This window comes from Dipodomys spectabilis, unplaced genomic scaffold, assembly GCF_019054845.1.
Source record: "Dipodomys spectabilis isolate Male_0828 unplaced genomic scaffold, ASM1905484v1 ptg000513l, whole genome shotgun sequence".
Taxonomy (NCBI): Eukaryota; Metazoa; Chordata; class Mammalia; order Rodentia; family Heteromyidae; genus Dipodomys; species Dipodomys spectabilis.
Window position 1 is genome coordinate 588,676 of NW_024871190.1, and position 7,407 is coordinate 596,082.

Sequence of the window (7,407 nt, forward strand, 5' to 3'; positions counted from 1 at the left end):
GGCCCTGTAACTCAAATGGTAAGCTGAAGAGCTGGGGGACAGCACCCAGGACTAGCATTCCAGCCCCATGACCAACACCTGGCCTTCTTGGACCTCACTCTGTGACTCTAGGCAGAGTACTTTCCAGTGGGCCCCTGAGGATCTCCTAATGTCTTGGTGTATTACAAGTCTTGAGTGCAGCCTCTTCTGAGGCCTTTTCCTGTAGAGCAGGCCACAGTATCAGAGAAGGATCGAGCCCTGGGGTACGGAGGTCATCGGTCAGGTCATCAGAACGGCGTCTGTCATGGGTGCAGTGTGCATCAGACCATGCAATTGACGTCTCAGATCATAGTTCTGGGCCTGGAGGGGCAAGGGCTGCAAAATAGCACAGCAGATAACACCCACTTACATGAGTATCATAACTGTGAATCATCAGGCACACCTTGAGCGGGTGTTGAGTTGGGCTCATGATAGGCTTGTAGGCTCAAGAATCTAAAGCCAGCTGGCTGCTGCTTGTAGCAGTGGCTATCTCTGGAATCCCAGGGCTCAGAGCCCTGCTTTCCCCACCAGTGCTTGGGGGTATATGAAGGTCTGCAATCGTGGGCCGACTACAAAGGAGCATCCATAGTGTCCTTCCCTTGGTCCTGTGGCCCCATGCATGGATGGAGGGGCAGGTTCCATGACACTAACTGCCATGGCCCAGAATCCTCAGCCCAAGAAGGATAGGGAGAAACTACTTGATTTGCCTTGAGAGTTTACTATGTCTATGCCTCAGGACTGCCCACAGTTCTAGCTCAGCTCATCATTACTACCTTCCTCTGTGTGTGTGTGTGTGTGTGGGTGTGCACACATCTTGATACTAGGGCTTAAACTCAGGGCCTGAGCTCTGTCCCATAGTTTTTTTTTTTGTTCAAGGCTAGCACTCTACCACTTGAGCCACAGCTTTTCTTCCAGCTTTCAGGTGGTTATTTGCAAAATGGAGTCTCACAGACTTTTCTAGCTGGGCTGCCTCTGAATGGCAATCCTCATATCTCAGTCTCCTGAGGAGCTAGGAATATGAGAATATGAGCTATTAATATCTGGCCACGCTTTCCTTCTTGGCTAATACAAACTACCTTTCTCCAAGCCGTGCACCCATCTACCGCTACCCCTCCTACCCCAGGCTTCAGATGAAACATACCCACCCTTGATCTAGGCCAGGGCAAGTAGACAGCTGTTAGAACAGAAGAGAGGATGAAAATACATCCTTGCAGCTGGGTGCCAGTGGCTCATGCCTATAATCCTAGCTATCCAAGGCTGACACCTGAGGATCAATTAAGATTTAAAGCTAGCCTGGGCAGACTCTTATCTCCAATAAATCATCAAAAAGGTGGGAAGCATAGCTGCTGTAGTTCAAGTGGTACAGCACCATCCTTGTGCCAACAAGCTAAAGGATACCCACCTACGCTCTGAGTTCAAGCCCCACTAAACACACACACACACACACACACACAAACATACACACTCACGCGTGCACGCGCGCGCACATACACACACACACGGACATCCTTAGTAGGTGCCAAGTGGTCAAACAAGCAATCCTAGCTACTCAAGAAGCTACACTCTTAGGATGGCAACTTGAAGCCAGCTTAGGCAGGGAAGTATGTGAGACTCTTCTCTCTACTAAACTACTAAAAAAGATGAAAGGTGAGCTGTGATTCAAGTGGTAGAGTGTTAGCTTTGAGCAAAGGAAGCTCAGGGGCAGTGTCTAGAACCTGAGTTCCAGTTCTAAGATTTATTTTAAAGACACCCTTTGCCTCCACCCCACCCCCAATCAGGCCATAAATCCAGACTTCAGTCACCCTAGATCTCACTTCCATAGCACTGCCAGAAGTGGCTGGTGTGTGGCCAGCACTGGGTTAAAAAGTGAGCATACACAAGAGGAGCATAGCCAGGTCAAGGCTAATACCCCAGAAAATTAAGGCATTGTCCATAACACTCTCTCATTCCCCAGTTCCATGGCCCTGGAATCTAAAGTCTGTGCCTCTGTATTCTGGGCATCTGGAAATGCCTAGAAGGACCTGAGAGATAGACTTGCCTGTGATAAGGTATGCTGACATTTCCTAGACACCTACGGATACACTTCCAAGCCACCTTGGCCCCACCTCCCTTGTAGCCCCGGATCCTACTTGCTTGGGTGGCCTTCAGTCAGCTATCAAGGTTAATTTGACCAGAGCCCCTGGCAATGCTCCTACCTTCTCCCACTCCACTGCCAGCCTGCTGGGAGGGATGCACAGCCAAAAATCCAGCTGAAGAAAGGACAGGACATCCCATGACTAAGCCCCACCCCAAGACCCACGGATACCCTAATTCCAGCTGGCCTTGCTGATCCAGAATCTCCAGGAGGTGGCCAAAGATTTGGACAGGCCAGACTTGGGCCCCAATGAATATCTGGAATGCGGGTCTCTGGCAATTAAGGATTCATTGTAGACCCTGATAGGGGGCTAAAGGCAAGGTCGGCATGGAGGTGGGGCCCCATCAGAGGTCAGAAAGAGACAGACAGGCACCCAGAGAGGGGACAGAGAAAGATGAGGGGAAAATCCACACACACACACACACACACACACACCATGACACCTACTGAACTAGACAGAACAGAGGTCCAGGAGCAAGATGGATGGGACACAATTAGAGGAGAACAGACAAAAAACATTCGTTGATAGATGGATAGGCATTCAGAAAGGGAGACAAAGACAAAGACAGCCAGAGAAGTGAGAGAAAAAGTGCTGGCCGACCAATTAGAAACAATCAGGTGAAGAGACAAACAGAGCAAGAGATGGCAGGGGTGCATGTCATGAAAGACTCAGAGAGCCCCAGAAAATTCAAGGAGAGAGGGAAGCAAGATGCCTTTTCTTGGTGACAGTGGGCCTAGTGGGCTCTGGGAAGACAGCCAGCCAGAACCCCCAGAAACCATTTGAAGGCCACTACCTCCTTTCTATGTCTCCCTAGGGTGGGGCTATTCTTCCCCCAGGTACACTGCCAGTCAGTGCCAGCCTTGTTCCTGTAAGACCAAGCTCAGCTAGGAAGCTTAAGGAACCTGCAGCTAACACCTAAGGCTCATCTACCTGAACAGTCAAAAAGACATGACAGTCAGCCAGAGTGACTACCATGATCAGCAGTCACACAGATGGGCAGACACGTTGGCTGAGAAGCTGTATTGGGGATGTGGCTCACAAGGCGGAAATTCAAAAGCAAGCACCTTTAGGCCCCTGGCAGAAAAGTCACTCCTGCCCTAGTGGCTGGGCCTTTTTCCCTTTGGTCCCCCCAGAAGCCTTGCCTGGTACTCTAGAGCCCCACCCTGCCCTCTTGTGTCTCCTACATCAGGGCTTTCATTCCAAAGGCCTACCTCTTCAGTATTCTTGCATTCACCAGACTGCTGGTGTGTAGTGCATGGTCAATGCCCTTTGAGCCAACCCTAAGCTCCTCTCAAGTGTTCTAAGAGGGCCTGTTCTCTATCTGTGCCTGGTGTCTAGACTAGAACATTCTCCCATGCACTCTACTAGGCTGCACATCCCATTTCAGTTTCCTGTTCCTGAACCACATCTTTTCAGTGGGCCACCAGCTTCTCCCTTATAACGTATGTATATGGCCTGGCACCGATGATTCGTGTCTGTAATACCCAGCTAGTGAGCAGGCTGTGATCTGAGCATCGTGGTTCAAATCCAGCCAGGGACTGAAGTTCACAAGTATCTCTTCTTCAATGAAGAACCAAATATATATATATTGGCATATATATATATATATATTCACATATATATATATATATATATATATATATATATATATATATATATATATATATATATATATATATATATATGCCAAAGGTGGAGGGAGGTATCACTCAAGTGTTAGAATGCCAGCCTTGAGCAAAAGAGCTCGGGCACAGCATCCAGACCCTCAGTTCAAGTCGTGCACATGAACTCATGAGAACATATGTGTTCATATGCAGACTTCCTGGCTGTGTTTACTCAGCTTAAAATCCTTTCTTGGCTCAGAAATCATGAATCACCTCCTAGTCTCATGATGCCTCAGGTTTCTCCAGTTAAAGCTACTTGATATGGGATTGGTACATGCACGGGAGCAGTCGGCAAGCATGGCGTCGCCATGTGGAAGATTTTGAGAGGCCAGTGAAGAACTATCCATGGCGGTCTGTGCAGAATGAGGTGCTGAAACACACACACCCTGCCCAGAAATTAGAGATATACCATTCCTGATTTCAGTCATTCATGGCCTCTCAGAGATGTGTCAGGCTTGGCTTCATACAATCCCATTCCATCCTAACACTAGGGACTCTTAGAGGAGAGAAGACCTCCAACATCTCTGGTGTGTAAACTCTCCCTTCCTTTCAAACGAGAACTGGTGCCTGGATCTCTCTATCATTTGCCTTTCCATTTGGAGTGTTCCACCAGGCTGGTCTTTCTCTTCCAGAAGGAACTAAGCCCCTATCCTAGACTGTCTGCTAATGGGTTTCTTCCAGAAGTGATTCAGTTGGCTTCTAGCATGGAAGGAAACAGGTGTGGTTGGCTGAAGGAAGGACTCAAGAAGCAACACTCTTTGTGTTAGCCCTTCTCAGTCCTGTTCGGGAGCCCATAGCTGGCCACAGGTCTCAGGTCACTGGAGGGGAAAGGCACATTACTCATAGACCCCCCCCCCACCTCCTTCCTCCAGTGTAAAGGAATGCACCCACTTGACATGGCCACTGAAAGGGGCCAATGTGGGGGGTGAGGGGTCTGGGTGCCTTCTCTCCTTTGAACTGGGATTGGTGGTAGGTGGAGGTGCAGGCAACCTCCTCAGAATGCCATCTGACTCCCTAATTATGGAGCCAAGAGAAGATCTAGGTCCACATTCATCTTGAAGTCTCTCCCTGTCAATATTTAGGGTCTCAAAGCTTTAGATCTCAGGAGAAACCTGAGTCCCCTACAGAGTTTCTATGGGAGAAAAACCCTACCCAAGTCGGGTCCTAGCTTACTAATGTTGGGCAACCTCACTTTTCTATCATTCATCGGAGACAAAATGCATGAATGTGTGTATATATACTCATGTGTATTTATAGAGTCTGCATGACCGAAGTCAAAAAAGTCCAGTACAGAAAAAGGGCATGTATAAATACATACACATATGGCAAATGTATTGATGTGAATATACATAGAGAGAGGAGAGAGGCGCATAGTCCCAGGACCAGGTCCTGGTGTCATGCACATTAGGGAGGATCCAGCAGCGTAGTGGAGTTCAAAGAAGTGGTAGTATGGAACGACATTTGAACCTGCTCAGGCCTGCTACCCAAACTGTTACTCAGGAACCTGACATGGAGAGGATGGCAGTTTGAATCCAGTCGGGCTTCAAAGTCCCTGTTCCATGAACCTTGCAAGTTTATCTTGTTTTCTAATTTTCTGACAGAACTGCAGGGAGGCTCCAACACTTGGTTTGCCCACCAGTCCCCAGGCCTTTGGCAAGACCAACCCCGGACTCCCCGCATTAGGTCACAACCACCCCTGCTCCCTGCATTAGGTCACGACCATCTTTGGGGCTTGACCCTTGGGAGAGACCTGCACCACCCCTCCATTAGATGGCCAGTACGGGCGCCTTGGGTGGGACTAACACAGGAGCTCCGTCCCTCTGTTTGCCAGCAGGCATAGGTGCTTTGGATGACACCTGCATCGGGGCCCCGGTCCTTGACTCAGCCGCCAGTACTGGCAACCTTGAGAGATGGCCGGTGGGCTCCACCCATTAATTAGTTGATGGTGTTGGTGCCTTGGGCGACATCAGCACTGGGGCTCTGCCCCTCAGACTGCCCACCAGCAGCGGTCCTTTTGACAACATCCACACCTTGGCTCTGCCCATTCGTTCACACTCCTGCAGTAAGCGAGACCTGCACAAGGGTTCCACCCCTTAGTTCGCCCGCCAGCACCAGCACCAGCGCTTTCAAGGAGGTTCACACCTGGAATCTGCCCCTTTGGCTGCCTAGGGCGGGACTGGCATTAGGGATCTGCCCCTTATGTAGCCTGCTGGCACTGGGGCTCTGTTCCTAATAATGCCTGCCTGCACCCCCTGCCTGGGGCAGGACCTGCACCGGGGCTCTGTCCCTCAATTCACTCACAAGCAGAGGTGTCTTAGGAGGGACTGGCAACTACACCTGGGCTCCACCCTGTAGTTCAGCCTCCAGAATCCCCTGCCTTGGAGGAGACAGTACGGGCCTCCACCCCTTGGCTGCCACCTGCTGGCACTTGGGCTCCACCTATCCATTTTTGCCTGCAGGCACCAGCATCATTTGACAAGACCAGCCCCAAGGCTCCACCTCCTAGCTTGCCTGCCAGCAGAGGTGCTTGGGGTGGTTTCTGCCATGGGATTCTCTGGCAGGAGTGCCTTGGGCAGCATCTGAACTAGGGCCCCATCCCATCAGTTTGCCCACCAGTACCCGCACCTTGGGCAGGAATCACCCTTTAGGTCTCCCACCATCCCTTAGATTCAGGGCAGAACAGATACAGGGGCCTGACTGATCCCACCCACTTCCTCCTGCTCCCACCTGCATCACAGGACAGACTTGTGCCAGGGCCCTGCCCTTTCAGGCTTGCTGACATCTGTTTCCTGAGCCTGGTCCCACCCCATTTTTCCTGCTGCTGCTCGTATCCCGGATCCCAGGTCAGACCCACAAATCAGTGCCTTGTTCCCAGTAGGCCTTTTGCAGCCCCGGTACCCCAGGCAAGACCTCCAGGCTGAAGACCCAGCAACTCTTCCTCCTCCCCGTGTTAGCCCATGAGAGTGGGAAAGCTCCAGAAGTCATTTCCTGGAAATCAGGGGATGGCCCTGTACCACAGGAAGTCAAGTTGGGAACAGGCTGGGAAGCTGGAAGGTAAGACATGGGTGATCCAAGGTGCTATTGTCCTGCATGGCCTCTGAATCCCGTGGGCTTTCCTACCCAGACCCAGTGAGAACTGGTGCAGAGCCCTTGACAGAGGAATGAGGAGCTGAGCCAGCAAAGTGTGCTTTTGCACCCTTGGGGGAGCGGGGCCCTCAGTAGAGATTTGTGGGTTGGGAGTAGAAGGGGGAATGGGGGCCTGCACCTGAGAACTTTGCCCCAGGAAAGGCTGCTTTGGAAGGAGCAGGCCCGGAAGGGAAGAGGTTGGAGCAAGCTCCAGGACTGGGAACTGACTCTTGATGGCCCATGGAGCATTTGGCATTCTGAGAGGGCCGGGCTGCCCAGGAGGGTTGGCATAAGTGGAAGGGGCATGAAACTTAGGACAGGGGCAGGCCAGGAATGGAGGAGGTGGGGCTGATAGGGGAAATGGAGGATCAAGGAGGGAGCAGATGGGGAGGGAGTCTTGGTGTTGTGGCTGCTGGTCCCCTATGCCCCTATGGTTAGGAGAAGCAAGAGAGGGATTGGAGGGG